Here is a 16,460-nt window from a genome sequence, read left to right as displayed (position 1 = left end):
AGTCATCAGTCCCAATTTCACGCTAAAATAGTCTAATCCCCTTATTCATAAACGTACACTAAAGTTATTAAGCCGATAAAGTTCGTTTGTCCCTTTCTGTCACACTAATAGGTCGGAAAGGGACAAAATAACTTTATCGGCTTGATAACTTTAGAGTACGTTTATGAATAAGGGGGTAAAACTATATCTTTACAAGTTTTTTTATAGTTTTCCAGAAACAAATGCTAACGTCATGGAAACATGCAACTTACCTCCGAGTGCACCCGTTATCTGTAACAGAGCAAACAAAACTGTTTAGTATAACAAACATACAATTAACAAACCGTTTGTTTTGCTACTATAATAGCTGCTATAACATGAAAATATTAGATATTCCACGAATCCGCACGAAGCGCTTTGCTTTCTCTTTTCTTATGCGCACTGCCAAGGAGTGGAATTCCTTACCGGCGGCTATATTTCCGAGCGCATATAACCCGGCAACCTTCAAATCTAGAGTGAACAGACATCTTCTGGGCGAGCTCACTCCATCGTCCACGTCTTTGCCGTTGGCTAGTCTGTGGCCAAGAGTAAGCCCATTTATAATAAATAAAAAATGTAGAATACAATAGACGCTGCTTATGACTAGAGAGCGGATTTCAGGTAGCTATTTAAATATGAATATGGATATGACTACTGCATTTTTTTAAATACATGTCATATGGTTTATAATAAGGTCTTACAATATATGTATGTCTTTCCCATCACGGAACAATGGTATTCCGGACCTTTGGGAGGCGTGCGCGGGGCCGGAGCCAACGCGTAGAGGCCCTTTCGACACTTTAATGAAATGTAAGGGGTACACCGAACGGATGTTGCCCTTGCCCATATCATGGGACACACGCAGAGGCAACACCCGCCAGGGTGTAAGGACTATTAAAAAATTTTGAGAGTTAATGGACTCTAAAATGAACTGGTCTATTTTGATGAAAGTGATGGACTAAATACTGGGCTATGGATAAAAAACCGGACGCCTGCCTAATAAAACGGTATCCAATTTTATTATTGGGTTGGTAAGAAAGTAATGAGCGATCGATTGAATTCCACATAAAATTTTTGAGAGAGTTCTAGAATCTTCTATGGTCGAAAGTATATAAAGGGCGAGTCGCACAGTTTCTCGTCAGTCATTCACTAGCTGTCGCCGAGCTAATATAAGGAAGAAAATGGACGAATTAAAAGTGCATGTAAAGCATTGCTTACTATATGAATTTCAGTCTGGCCATTCAGCCGCCGAAGCAGTGCGTAATATATGTCAGCGTGTTGCTCCTGAAGTTGTCTCTGAGGCCACGGCGAAACGATGGTTCCAGCGGTTTCGTAGTGGCGACTTTTCATTATCAGATCAACCTAAGTCTGGTCGACCGGTGAAGATTGATGTAGCCAAATTAAAAACCTTAATTGAAGGAGATCCGAGGCTAACGCGTCGTACTCTTGCTACCGAGTTAGGCTGCTCTCATGTCACCATAGAAACACATTTACACGAGTTGGGAAAAAACTACAAATACAGTGTTTGGATACCGCACGAACTTGATAGAGATCAACTAAACCGCCGTGCCGATATCTGCATACAACTTCTGTCTTTTCGCCGCACATTCAACTGGTTGGACCATCTTATCACTGGAGATGAAAAATGGGTCTTATATATAAATCACACACGCAAACGTCAGTGGCTAGCTCCAAACGAAAAAGGAATAGAGGCACCAAAAACAGAGCCTCACCCGAAAAAAGTTATGCTGTCCGTTTGGTGGGATATTCATGGTATTATTCACTGGGAACTCCTACCAAGTGGAATGACTGTTACCGCATCAGTATACTGTAATCAGCTTGAAAATTTAAACCAAAAAATCTGTCAGAATCGTCCACAGCATGCTAAAGTTTTTTCTTACACGACAATGCTCGCCCACACATTGCAAAAGTGACTCGGCTAAAGCTATTGGAGCTAGGTTGGAAAGTGATACCTCATCCACCGTACTCTCCAGACTTGGCACCTACGGATTACGCATTGTTCAGATCGCTAAGCAATGCCTTGAATGAAAAAAAGTTCGATGATCAAGCCCATCTACGACAGTACATAGCTGAGTTTTTTGAATCTAAACCTAAGAACTTCTTCGCCGATGCTATTCATTCTTTACCAGAACGATGGAGACAAGTAGTAGATAACGAAGGCCGTTATTTATATTTTTGATAAATGATTAAAATAATAAATTAAATAAAAATTACAATATTGGTTATGATTCGCTCATTACTTTCTTACCAACCCAATACAATATATTATTATTACATCGCACACCGCAAACTTCGCCGAACAAAAATTAAATTAATATTATTTTTGCAACAAACTACTTTTAAAGAATAGTACATTACATCAGAGGCCGGGAAAATGAGGATTTCCGGCCAAGTGGGTATATACGGATAGTAGGGTGGAGCGAATTTAAAAATTTTGGAAATATGCAATTGAATACCACTCAAAGAATGCCTAATTTGATGAAGATTACGAGAAAAATAATTTAAAAAATCTAGCAATATACTTTTGGCCCTCTACCATTGATTTAATAAAAAAATATAAATATTTTTTTGTAAAATTTAATTTTTTATTTTTACAAATTTTTATTAAATTTATATATTAAACATAGTCTTTGATGTCTGAAATGATTTTAATTTATTTTTTTTGTACTTTAAAACATTTTTTTTGGAGACCTAAATTTATATCAAAATCGGAATTTTCCAAAAATTCCTATTTACATGTATTTCGTGCTTAAAAAAATATTCTTAGCATGTGACAGAAAAGCTATCAATCAAAATAAACTCAAAGTATATTAAAAAACATATCAGTCCAACCAAAAATTTTAGTTATATCGCTTCAAAGTATGCCTAAATTGCCTAATAACGCCTAAAATGTCACTTTTGGTCATCATGTAAAAATAGGAAAAATCAAGAAAAATGCAAAAACCCAAAACTTTAAATTTATGTCTAAATATGTCCTTTCATATAAAATACAACCCAAAAAATATACTGCACGTGTTACTTAGTTTATCGTATTTCGCATGATCACGTGATTATTGAGTTAAAAATGAAATTTTGAAGTATCATTATTTACCACTTTTTAATAAATTTAAACATTATTATGGTTAAATTCACTTAATTACAGCTTCTTTTATAATATTCATTAATAATAAGAAATAAAAATTGACGTCAGACATATTTAATTTATTTCTTAATTTTACCTCATTTTTTTGCTTTTACGGCTGGTAGAGGGCCAAAAGTAGTACCTTATTTTAAATTTGATGCCAGAAATATAATCTGCAAATTTTTCCGCAACTTTTGATACCTATTCCGTTATGAATTTCTAATTTTTATTTTTCTCCATACAACCACGCTCCACCCTAACGGATAGGGATACGAGGCCGGGAATCCGTTTTCACGCCGAGGCATGTATAGTGCTTTTCTCAAACGTACAATGAAATAAAAAAAATGCTCTAAAGGACAATATTTTATAAAAAAAAGTTACTTTGCAGGCCTAGGCCTAAAAAATAATATGAAATCCCTTTACAGTCCTCTCGAGTTGTTGCGCCCAAAAAGCGATACTTCCCAGCCCATTTTAAGGAACGTAAAGACAATATTTCATTGCATGTTTGAGAAAAAGTATTTTATTCTAAATAAAGGAGTTTGTATACAGGAAGGGAATCATTTACATTTTTCTATTCTTTGAATCGTAATAGAATTTTTTACGCCCAAAAAATCTCACTTCAAAATGAATTAAAAACCTTTTCAACTGATAAATTGTTTGCCCGAACGCGCGTATTTTGTGAAAAATGCACCCTATTTTTAAAGCGAGCTAACTAAGTCATAAATCCTAATTAAAAATAAGATTACGAAGCGCCATGGCAGCTGGCGAAAAATGGCGCCGGGTAATTTGGCTTTAAGAGGTATGATCCGGTTTAAGCCAGTTTGAACCTGATTTCGGAGATTGGGAGCGGTTTATAAAAGGGAATATTTTATCACTTAAATAAATAGTAAATTTGTGATTTGGTAATAAACGTTTCCGTTAACTTTAGGGGATGAACTTAGAACATATTTTGTAGGCGGTCGAGCTAGGATCCTGTCACTATAATATCATAATTTTTCGGTTTCATTCAACCAGTTAAATTGCTTTTCTACTCACGAAAATTCGTCATTTACAGGGTCGTGCATAGATCTTTAAAACCCTACATAAAAGCACATTAAAAGTCTATTCCCCAAAGCCAGCGTCCGCCGGTTTTCCGCGCTTGCGCGCAGTAACGAAAAAATTGAATACGCATTGTTTGGCTCTGTAACCATGGTAACGCATTGTTATAATGATACTGCACGCGTGCGCGTGATGGCTTTAAGCAGCTGCGCTGATAGTGCAAACCTTTGCGTCAAAATACAGGAAACAGTGTGAATTTCACGAAAGTTATTCTAGAAAACTACTAAAAACTAAGTGCATGGTCGGAGAAAAAGTATTGTATGCAACGGTGTTTAACTGAGTCAAAAAATACTCGTGGCGTCTTTCGGCTTCGCCTCAAATTGTTACCAACGCCACTCGTTTTTTTTTTGACCTCCTTTAAACGCCTGATGCATAAAATACTAAAAGAGTGGCACTGAAACTCGAACAGGTTTCAAGTACTCGATGCCTATTAACTACCCCTTGGAAAAAAGCGTGAATGGGGTTTTGACATCATTTTACGTGTTGTTTACTCCATCGAGTACCGTAGTCTAATCGTCAATAAGGGTTTCCCAAACCTATCGACGCAGAATGGACCCTAGTGACCAAAAATTGCTCATTAGTATAAAGACGCGTCATCGTCGCTGGACGCAGAACGTAGGTAGGTTTGGCGGGCTCGTGGCCTAGCGGTTTTGACGTGGTGGATGATGCCGCAAGTGTCGTGACTGTCGTGAGTTCAAATCCCGGCTTACGCGTACTTTTTGTACGTGGTGGAATGCTTATAGTGACCCTGCGACATTCCACCCAAGGCGGAGACAGAATTCGTTGGTGGTTTTAGACGGTAGTGGTTAGTCCGTCATCGCCCCTGGTCCCCCGGACCGGAAGGCATGTGTAAATGCATTTCCCCAACGTAAAAAAAAAAGAACGCAGGTAGGTTTGGGGAGACCCTAACTCGCTGTAGATGCTCTAGTAGTAAAGAATGCGAGCATGCACCCGAGGCAACTGAATCGTTACGTGATCTAGGACACCGATGGCCGTCACTGGACCAGACTTCATAGATTACCTCCCATTAGATGAACCTTTTATTGCCGCAAACAAATATGATGCAGGGGATGAACTTTTCATCAAACATGGTATGAAATATTGTCATTACGTTCGTTGAAATAGGCTTCAACTTATCACGTTGCAGGCGGCGTAACTAAAGAGAATTTCAGATGAATTTCATACAATATTGCAGGATTTGCAAGCCTAGGCTAGTATTTATTTTAATTTTATTTAGCATTAAAAAAATATAAGGGCATTTACACACATGTCAACTGCAACTTGAACATGGCCTAAGCAATATTTGATTTTTGGTGCATTTTGACACGCTGTTTTCGTTATTTTCTTAACCAAAAGAGCAAACTTTGCGCTCCGACACCCTCATACAAAGAAGCTGGTTAAGACCAATGTACGCAGCAAAGTAGATAAATCAATATTATTTGACATTCTTACACAGATTGACTGAATTCCATGGTAAGCTCATGAAGGCTTGTGTTGCGGGTACTCAGACAACGATATATATAATATATAAATACTTATATACATAGAAATCATCTGTGACTCAGGAACAAATATCTGTGCCCATTACACAAATAAATGCCCTTACCGGGATTCGAACCCAGGATTACGGCTTAGTTAAATTAAAATTAAATTTGATTAAAATTGATATATTTCAAGTAACAAGGACTCATAAATGTACATAAAGCAAAGTGACGTGCTTTCTTGTGGGATCGTGGCTTCTCACTTTGGGTTATCGCGCCAACTAAGCAAGTATGCACTATCTAGTTATGAATATTGATTCTTGCTGGAACACGCCCGGGATATATAACGGAACATTTTGCAATTCACTGCTTCTTTGAGCTAAAGGAGTTTTCTACGTTTAGTTTTTCGAATATTCAACGTCCATGGACATGTGTTACGTAAATTTCACTGGGTATTTTTGCATAGCTCTAAACCCTGTTTTTTTTAATAATGTAGGTATACTTTAAGTTCTGAGGAGCTGTCCAAGCGCCTCATAGAGGTTTCTGGTGACCAGGGGGCTGCTATTTCGCTCAGCGAATCAGCATTGCTAATATTCAGCGGGGCAATGCGGCCAGCCTTCTGGGCACCTTAGCCAACGACAAAGACTTAGGGCAAATCTTTTATTTGTAAGATGTTAATTGAAGTTTTTTTTTTATGTTGTTTGATAAAGAATTAGACAACTTTAAGTCCGTTTAATGGCATATTCGGTATTGTGTTATTTTATATGTGATAGGAAACGAGCAGAAAGGTTGGCTGAAAATTGCAAGCGAAATACGTAAATTAATTTGAGAAATAATAATCTGTACCTACCTATACATTTGACGATCTTATGTATTCATTTTAATATTCGGGTTTCATAAAAAAAAACATGTAAGTATTAAGAAATAAAAGAATCTGAATATAACTATGTTTTGTCGTTGAAACGTCGGGAGTTAGTGTCGAAAATATAGTTGTATGGATGTAGTACGAAAAGGGTTTCCTTCGGAAACGTTCGTATTTGTCATGCAAGTTCAGTCAATGTCAGTACATCTTGTACTGACACTGACGTTCGTACGTTTTCGTAACAATTTAATTCGAAGGCACTACTTCTGTACCTGATTAAGTCCCGTTTGCAATTTTAAATATGCGGAGACCCTAAACAAAATGTGCAGCACATCGTTTTCGAATGCCCCTTAACTAAGTAAGACGTGACCGTCTTACCCCCCGGGTGACCCCTCGGTCTTCGAAAACCTCACGAGCGAGACCGCCGACTATTTACGAAATGCTAAATTTAAGATGTAATTTGCATGTAAGATTTGAAACTTGCCATATGAGAAATAAATACCTATGTGTAAAAATCGTGAAAGCCTCAATCGGTATTTTAGGTTTATATCTTGGTGTAAAAAATAGACGATACACTGAGAGAAATTTGCATTGTGAATTTAACAAGTTCGACTTGTTGCGGTTCATCCGTTTGAATCAGCCAAACGTATGTTTAAAACAATATGTGTCAGGTTGGTTTTATAAGATCGACTTGTTGATTCAAATATATTGCCGATTCAAATGACAAGTAGTTTGTTGTTTGAACCAAAGAGCACGTAGGCGCTATTTTAACCAAAAAACTTGTTGAACGAACAAGAAAACTGGTTGATTTTTTTCTCAGTGTAGTTTACCGTTTTCGCTTTTGGTAAAACTTTTACCTTAAAGTCCTTAAACCAACATATGCCTTGCAATATTACATTAAATTGATAAGAAGGATAATCCGGATCAAATGGTCCACATCTTTTGAACTTTGTGAATCTTCGATTACAGATCAGAAGAATGTTTATTTTTTATTCCTCTTAGATTTAAGTATTAGGCTCTTTAATCCATACTAATATTATAAATGGGAAAGTGTGTGTGTCTGTTTGATTGTCCGTCTTTCACGGCGAAACAGAGCGACGAATTGGCGTGATTTTTTAAGTGGTCTCCACTTAAAAAAATCACGCGTCGTCCTATTATAATATACTAGCTTTTGCCCACGACTTCGCTCGAGTTAAATTCTAAAATGGGTTAGAAAGATATAAAAAGTAGCCTTCGTCACTCTCCATCCCTTCAACTATCTCCATTTGTAAATCATCAATTCGTTGCTCAGTTTTGCCGTGACAGACGGACAAACAGACACACATACACTATTTTCCCATTTATAACATTAGTGTGGATATGGACTAGTCCAGTCAACCGACCTGAATCCTAGGCCATTGAAGAACTCTTTCACAATAAAAGTCAAACTGACTTCTAGAGGTATAGCAAATACCTAAAGCACGGTGGCAATTACGACAGGGTTGTAGAGTGTCCTAGGATTCTAATTGTACATAAGGTATGTACTAACATATGGTTTTAAGTTTCATGTTTAGTGTGCAACACATGGAAACTTAAAACGTTTCCAACCAAAAATCTTATTGACGTGAAACTTTTTAAATCGAATCCCCATCAATATCAGAACGACGGAAAGTTCGGGAATCCATGCCGAGCATTGAATATCAATTCTGAATAATCTGAATATATCAGACATTAGAGTAAACAGATTTTTTTATACCACGTCGGTGATAAACAGGTATACGGCCCGCCTGATGGAAAGCGGTCACCGTAACCTATCGCCTGCAACTCAAGGAGTGTCACATGCGCTTTTCCAACCCATTAGAAACTTGTACACTCCTTTTTGGAAGAACTTCATACTTTGGGAGAGTCGTTCGAATATTAAACTTACGACATTCAAAGCTTTAAGAAAAGAGCGTCCATCCTTGCATCATCCCGGCATTCGCTTTGACAACTAATCCCAAGTGGCGTAGGCACCACTTTCACGAAAGCGACTGCATTTGACCTTCAAGTCCGAAGGGTAACTAGGTCTTATTGGGATTAGTCCGATTTTCTCACGATGTTTTCCTTCACTGAAAAGTTGCCATACGATATGACATATTTCATGTGACATTGCTCACTTAAGTTCCGAAAACCCGGCCATGAGCGTGTCGGGCCACGCTCAGTGTAGGGTTCCGTAGTTTTCCGTATTTACTGAACCTATCAAGTTCAAAATAATTTTACTAGAAAGTCTTTAGAAAGTTCTACTTTTGTGATTTTTTTCATATTTTTTAAACATATGGTTAAAAAGTTAGAGGGGGGGGGGATGCACTTTTTTTTCCTTTAGGAGCGATTATTTCCGAAAATATTAATATTATCAAAAAAACTATCTTAGTAAACCCTTATTCATTTTTAAATACCTATCCAACAATATATCACACGTTGGGGTTGGAATGAAAAAAAATATCAGCCCCCACTTTACATGTAGGGGGGTACCCTAATAAAACATTTTTTTTCCATTTTTTATTTTTGCACTTTGTTGGCGTGATTGATATACATATTGGTACCAAATTTCAGCTTTCTAGTGCTTACGGTTACCGAAATTATCCGCGGACGGACGGACGGACGGACGGACGGACGGACGGACAGACAGACATGGCGAAACTATAAGGGTTCCTAGTTGACTACGGAACCCTAAAAAATCATTGGTACGACCTTCAAGCCCGAAGGGTAACTATTGTCCCAGATTTGTAAGAACCTCTTGACACATGACAGCGACCACAAAACGTAAACTCAAGCAACCTAACGAAACTTTTAAAAAATCCTGTAATAATATTAAAAAAAAAAACCAAGTACTAAAAAACAATATTTCGCTTATTTTAAACATAATCTAACACATGTTACATTTTTGCGGATCTTCGTTAGTAAGTATTTTACGATATTAATTTATCAACCAGCCGGCGTATCATGCTGCCAATTTTATCACTTATCCACGTGGATAAAGCATCCGTCACGCTTTAGCAAGTATGTCAGTGTGAGAGTGACAGATGTCTTATCCACGTGGATAAGTGATAAAATTGGCAGCATGATACGCCGGCAGGATTTACTTATTATGTCATTTATCATTCATTTTTATTTTTAAACTAGTGCTGTGGCAGTCTGTCCTTTCGATTCAAATGACATTTCAATAAGTTGATAGAAATCGTATATTTGTTTAAGCGCCTCCTTGTACATAGGGCCTAATCGATTCAACCAATTCGAAATTAATCGTGAGATTTGGCAAACGATACGAATACGTCTTAGCCACATCGCAACATACTTCAAAACAAATGTGTCAAAAATGTGAACTTACAAATCTGGGACAATAGGTCCTATTGGGATTAGTCCGGTTTCCTCCCGATGTTTTCCTTCACTGAAAAGCTTGGCATAATGATATGACAAATTTCAAGTGACATTCCGAAAAAATCATCGATACGAGCCGGGTTCGAAACCGCAACCTCTGGAATGAAAGTCAGATGTGCGTACTTTTACCTCTAGGCCACCAGCGCTTGTTAAGAAAAGAGCGTACCTACATATTCCCATGCTAAATGTCGGCAACGTTATATCTTATCTTATCTTATCTAACGAGCGATTTTTGGTCGGCAAAATCAGATTCTGCGGCGATAGGTTTGGGGAGACCCCGACCCTAAGAAAGCAACACGGGCGAATGATATCAATGTGATGTAACTTTATTAGTTCGAATCGACGTAATGTTGTTTGTTCAATTGAAATTTGAATAAAATTGCGATTCCATTATGTTACTCAGTTCTTTAGAAAATTGAGTGGATTTAAAGTAGCTTTAGCAATAAATTCCATTGCTTTTCTAGAATGTTACGAATAGATTTTGACATTGTTTACTAGCATGTCATTTAAAATTATTATTTTATAATTTTAGAGCTCACTGTGTCCCCCTGCTGGGCAAAAGCCTCCCCCCTCTTCTTCCAGTCAGCCCTGTTTAAGTGATTTATTTAATAAATATTTTTTCAGTATTTAATTACGTTGCTTGTTCCCCGCACTAGAGAGACAGTGATCTTTTTTTATGGGCTTACTCTTGGTCACAGACTAGCCAAAGGCAAAGACGTGGCCTACGATGGAATGAGCTCGACCAGGGGGCCGATTTTTGAGTCTCACTGTCACTAAAATACCGGTTGAAAACGGTGAATTGCCTATTATTTTCAGTGACAATTTTCTGAATTCGAACGCCGTGAGACTCAAAAATCGGCCCCCAGAAGATGCCGGTTCACCCTTGATTTGAAGGTTACCGGGTTATAGAGGTATGATAGAATTTTATTTGTGTAGCTACGAGTAACTAACTAGACATATTTATTTATTCTTCTTCTTCCCCGGTTCCTCATGGCTGAGTCAATCCCTGGTAGGCCTTCTTAACGCTGTCCACCCAGCGGGTTGGTGGATGGCCACTCCCCGTCCTCCATCCACCATGCCAGCCATAATGCTTTTCTCAAGATTTTCCAAGGTTAATTTATCTATTATAATAATTTTACTTAGATCCAAGCAAAACAAATAATTTTTATTCCCAGAATTAACAACATTATTACATACATACATACAATCACGCCTGTATCCCATGAAGGGGTAGACAGAGCACATGAAACTACTCAAGTTTCAGTGCCACTCTTGGCAAATAAGGGGTCGATAGAAAACGAAAGTGTGACATTGCAGTGACAGGTTGCCAGCCTCTCGCCTACGCCACACTTTAACCCATATCCCACAGTCGCCTTCTACGACACCCACGGGAAGAAAGGGGGTGGTGAAATTCTTAACCCGTCACCACACGGGCAACGACATTATTGCAAATAATAATTTAGATGGCGACTAAAACATGTTCTTTCTAATCTAGATTGACATCATATCAAATTAGCGAATTTCGCTATGATATTATCAGGATTAGAACTATTTCTGTCCAACGAACCAGAATAACTAATAGAAGTATGGTTAACAAGGGTTACACACATGCGCAGACATATTCTGAGTCTTAATAGTATTTTATGCAACCGTTTAAAAGATGTAAAAAACCGGCCAAGAGCGTGTCGGGCCACGCTCAGTGTAGGGTTCCGTAGTTTTCCGTATTTTTCTCAAAAACTACTAAACCTATCAAGTTCGAAACAATTTTTCTAGAAAGTCTTTATAAAGTTCTACTTTTGTGATTTTTTTCATATTTTTTAAACTTATGGTTCAAAAGTTAGAGGGGGGGAACGCACTTTTTTTTCCTTTAGGAGCGATTATTTCCGAAAATATTAATATTATCAAAAAACGATCTTAGTAAAACCCTTATTCATTTTTAAATACCTGTCCAACAATATATCACACGTTGGGGTTGGAATGAAAAAAAATATCAGCCCCCACTTTACATGTAGGGGGGGTACCCTAATAAAACATTTTTTTCCATTTTTTATTTTTGCACTTTGTTGGCGTGATTGATATACATATTGGTACCAAATTTCAGCTTTCTAGTGCTAACGGTTACTGAGATTATCTGCGGACGGACGGACGGACGGACGGACAGACGGACGGACAGACGGACAGACGGACAGACGGACAGACGGACGGACGGACGGACGGACGGACGGACAGACAGACATGGCGAAACTATAAGGGTTCCTAGTTGACTACGGAACCCTAAAAAAGCAAGTGGCGTGGGTATTAAAAAGTAAGTGTATTTTTTTAAGGTTTTAGAAAAAGTATTGAATGCAACGTGCTTTTACTAAGTAAAAAAAATCTCGTGGTGTCTTTATTAACAATTTTCATCTACGCCACACAAATTGTTATCTACGCCACTCCCCTTTTAAACACCGATGAATATAGTATATTATATGTATAATGGTAACTTTATGAAGGCTACAAAAGTTGAGTACCGCGTTTAGGCCACGAGGCCTGCCAATTGGCCTAAGTAAGGTACTAGACTTTTAGCCTTCATAATGTTACAATGTTGTGCTGGAGTAGAAAAAAGTACTAGTGGGATTTATTTCGAAATGTGACATTCAATGAAAGGCATAAAAATACTGTGTAAAACAACAACATATTGTCATAATACATATATTTAAATTACTTTCCTTTGATTGACTATTGATCTCAAAATAAGAGATCGAATTCTATTCAGCTTGAATTTTTCAATTTCACCAATATTTTAGAAGCGTCTCATAAAACTTCGGTTAAAGAGAGTTTGCGTCTGTTCAAACCACAGAAGTCAGTCTGGTGCGCTCACTCGCCTACGTCGCACGTGTCCTCCTATTAGCCTCCGCAACTAGTCTCATTGACCAGTGTTTCTCAAAGTTTTGTTATTTTTGCTTATATTAATTTCCTACATCATGCAGTGTGCTATGTGTGGTGACGGTGTTACCGACGCTATTCACTGTGGATCTTGCGATAACGATATAGGTTATTGCTGTGCTAATCAAACTGAGCAAGAATATAGAAAACTCAGCGCTAGTCGGAAAGCGGCGTGGAAATGTCTAAAATGTAAAAAGACTGTCTCTACAACTCCCAAGACCGACCTTGATTCGATTATGGCTAAGCTGAAACAAATGGAGGTTCATCTAGTGAGCCTTCCAGGTCTAGTGCAGGACGTAAAAGACATTAAATCTGATTTAGCAGAGGTAAAAGACTCATGTGCATCAAACAGTGCTAATGTGTCTGAGTGCATTTCGCGATTAGACGAAGTTGAAAAGAAGATACCCGATCTCGAAGCAAATAACGTCAGAATCAACTCCCTTGGCCAGCAGATTACTCAGCTAAAATCGGAGATAACAAATCGTGACCAATGGTACCGCCTAAATAATATAGAAGTTAAAGGTGTCCCACTCAAGAATAACGAAAACCTCTTCACTATCGTGGGGCGCATTGGCGAGATAATTGATTTCCCGATACAAAACACTAGTATAAATTATATATCCCGGATCCCGTCCCACAATCCTAAAGAGAAATCCATCATCGTTAGTTTCGTTAATCGATATGTCAAAGAGAACTTCATTGCATCAGCGAGACTGAAGAAGACTATGTTAGCGGAAGATCTCGGATTCCAGGACTGTCACAGCAGGATCTTTGTTAATGATCATTTAACACCTGATTACAAAATGTTGCTAACGAAGACAAAAACCGAATTAAAATCTAAAAACTATAAGTATGTATGGGTGAAATTCGCGAAGATTCACGTACGCAAGGACGACAACTCGAAAGTTCACGTCATTAACAATGAAAGTGATTTAAACAAGTTACTTTAATTTGTGTCTTAGTTTACCTAAATATTTTGTTGCTATTAGTTACAGTTGTGTCAATCTTTGCTAACAGTCTTGCCTATGTATGCAAAAGTTTGAGTATCACTGAACGGGCCGGCTCGGCTGGACCGGTCGCTTATCGTTGTCGGGCGCATGGCTTATCGCTATTCGCATTCCAGGCGCACCGCTCATGGCATGCTCACTTAACTATATTTGTCTCTTTCTTGCATCGACTTAAATTATGCTTAATTACTCGCTCTTTCGCACTTATTAGAAACCGCATATGTCTTACGATTTCCACTTTGTGTTGCATTTATTATCAATTACAAACGAAGTTACTTTACCTTTCATGCTTATTTAATTCAATTCACTGTTTACGCAGCTCGATTATTTTGTTGTTATTTTATTATTGCGTTGAATATATACTAAAATGGCTTTAAATAATGATGGGGGAGGGAGTTATCCTACAATTTATTACCAAAACGTAAGGGGACTTCGGTCGAAAACTTCAATTTTTTATCGAAACTTATTAGTTGCATCTTATGACATAATCCTATTAACAGAGACGTGGTTACTAGATGGAGTTCTAGACACGGAGTTATTTGATGATCGGTATGTCGTTTGGAGACGTGATCGAGATTCGCTTTTAACCGGTCAAAATCGTGGAGGTGGCGTAATTATAGCAATTCGTAAGGAACTGGCAGCCATTCCGCAGCCTACCTACCAATCATCGGCTGAGGATCTATGGGTAACTTTGACTATTAAGGGCCGGCATAACTCATCAATTAAACTGCACCTGTGTGTTTTATATTTATGTAAGCAAAATAAGGGTAATACATTCTCACAGCAGTTATCGAATTTCCTTGATAGCCTGAGTGAAGCTGTGTTGCGTGGATGTGATGATAAATACTTAATAATAGGAGACTTTAACATGAGCAATATAATATGGACACGTCAGCATTCTATTTTGGTGCCCTCGAACTATAAAACTAATGATGAGTGTTGTTTGATTGATGAATTAAACACCTTAAACTTAAGTCAGTATAATGATATTCTAAACCAATACGGAAAGTTATTAGACCTTGTCCTGTCAAATGATGTAGTACATGTTAGTGAGTGTTTGGACCCTTTAGTACCGATTGACCCGTACCATAAAGCAATATTAGTCTCGATTCAGTTCGCACAAATAAGCAGTTTAAAACCCGCTTCTCGTATTAAATATTTTTACAATAAAGGCGATTATCCCTCCATCAACAATGAACTGACCTTGATTAACTGGGAGGAAGAATTCTCGCGACGCTCTTTAGATGAGTCGGTTAACTTCTTTTATTCCATATTTAAAAAACTGCGACTTAAATATATTCCTAGTAAAATAATTCATGACGATAGTTTTCTAAGTGGTATTCGCCCGCACTAAAAAAAGCGATCAAAGAGAAAGCTAAATATTTTAAAAAATTTCGTATATATGGCAATATATCAGATCAAATCTCTTTTAATTTTCAACGGGACAGGGTCAAAAAACTTGAACAGTCATGCTTTACTTCCTATGTTCGCAAGCTCGAAAGCAACATCGTTAAAAACCCCAAGCAGTTCTGGTCCTACATTAAGTCACGTTCTAGCTCACATGGTATACCAAATTGTTTAAAGTACGAAGATAGATTAGTTAACACAGCCCAAGATATATGTGAAGCTTTCTCTAACTATTTCTATACAACATTTTCAGCACCTAGTACCGACCAAGTGGTCACATCCGTGGTTAGTCCATATTCACACATATGTAATGTAGAGGTTAATTCGGATGCTATTGTTAAGTTACTATTAAAATTGGATCCGTCCAAATCGGCTGGACCTGATGACATGCCAGCTCAATTTTTGATTAACTGTGCGGATGCTATTGTAAAACCCATATCTCTCCTGTTTAAGCGCTCGTTCACTGATTGCCACGTCCCCTCGATTTGGAAATCAGCCTATATTACACCCGTTCATAAGAAGGGTTCAAAAACTGAAGTAACTAATTATAGGCCAATTTCTAAACTTTGTATACTTGCTAAAGTACTTGAAAAGCTAGTTTATTCACAAGTATATGAGGCAATTAAGAATTATTTTAGTCCTTTTCAACATGGTTTTTTGAGATGTAAGTCTACCGTTTCAAATTTGATACTCCTTAATGATTATGTAACTACGGCCATGTCTGAGGGTAGTCAAGTCGATGTAGTGTACACCGACTACAGCAAAGCATTTGATAGGATTGACCATAAATTACTAATTTTTAAATTAAATAATATGGGTATTCATGGGGATCTATTGCGATGGTTCACATCTTATATTGATAATAGGTCGCAAGCTGTTGTCATTAACAACTATATGTCAGGCTGGGTAAGTGTTCCCAGTGGCGTTCCTCAAGGATCGTTGTTGGGCCCTTTGCTTTTTAATATATTTGTTAATGACATCAGTGACTGCTTCCAGTCTGCCAAGTTGCTATGCTTTGCTGACGATATGAAGATTTTTACCAAAGTTAGCTCAGTACATGATTCTACCCTTTTACAAAATGATCTTACACGACTTGTCGCATATTGTCAAATTAATAAACTAGA

The 16,460-nt window shown here is 37.7% G+C and overlaps 1 protein-coding gene across 2 annotated transcripts in view; it reads right to left on the bottom strand.

The window, feature by feature from the left end:
* LOC125228147 (somatostatin receptor type 2) overlaps positions 1 to 16,460 on the bottom strand; it is a 300,930-nt gene that overhangs the window by 232,014 nt on the left and 52,456 nt on the right. For both annotated transcript variants that reach the window (XM_048132603.1, XM_048132602.1), the window contains exon 2: positions 252 to 270. The gene's annotated coding sequence lies outside the window, so the exon portion shown is untranslated. The remainder of the gene's footprint in view (positions 1 to 251; positions 271 to 16,460) is intronic.

This window comes from Leguminivora glycinivorella, chromosome 7, assembly GCF_023078275.1.
Source record: "Leguminivora glycinivorella isolate SPB_JAAS2020 chromosome 7, LegGlyc_1.1, whole genome shotgun sequence".
NCBI classification, from domain to species: Eukaryota; Metazoa; Arthropoda; class Insecta; order Lepidoptera; family Tortricidae; genus Leguminivora; species Leguminivora glycinivorella.
Note: the sequence above shows the minus strand (reverse complement) of the source record. Positions and strands in the feature narration are given on the sequence as shown.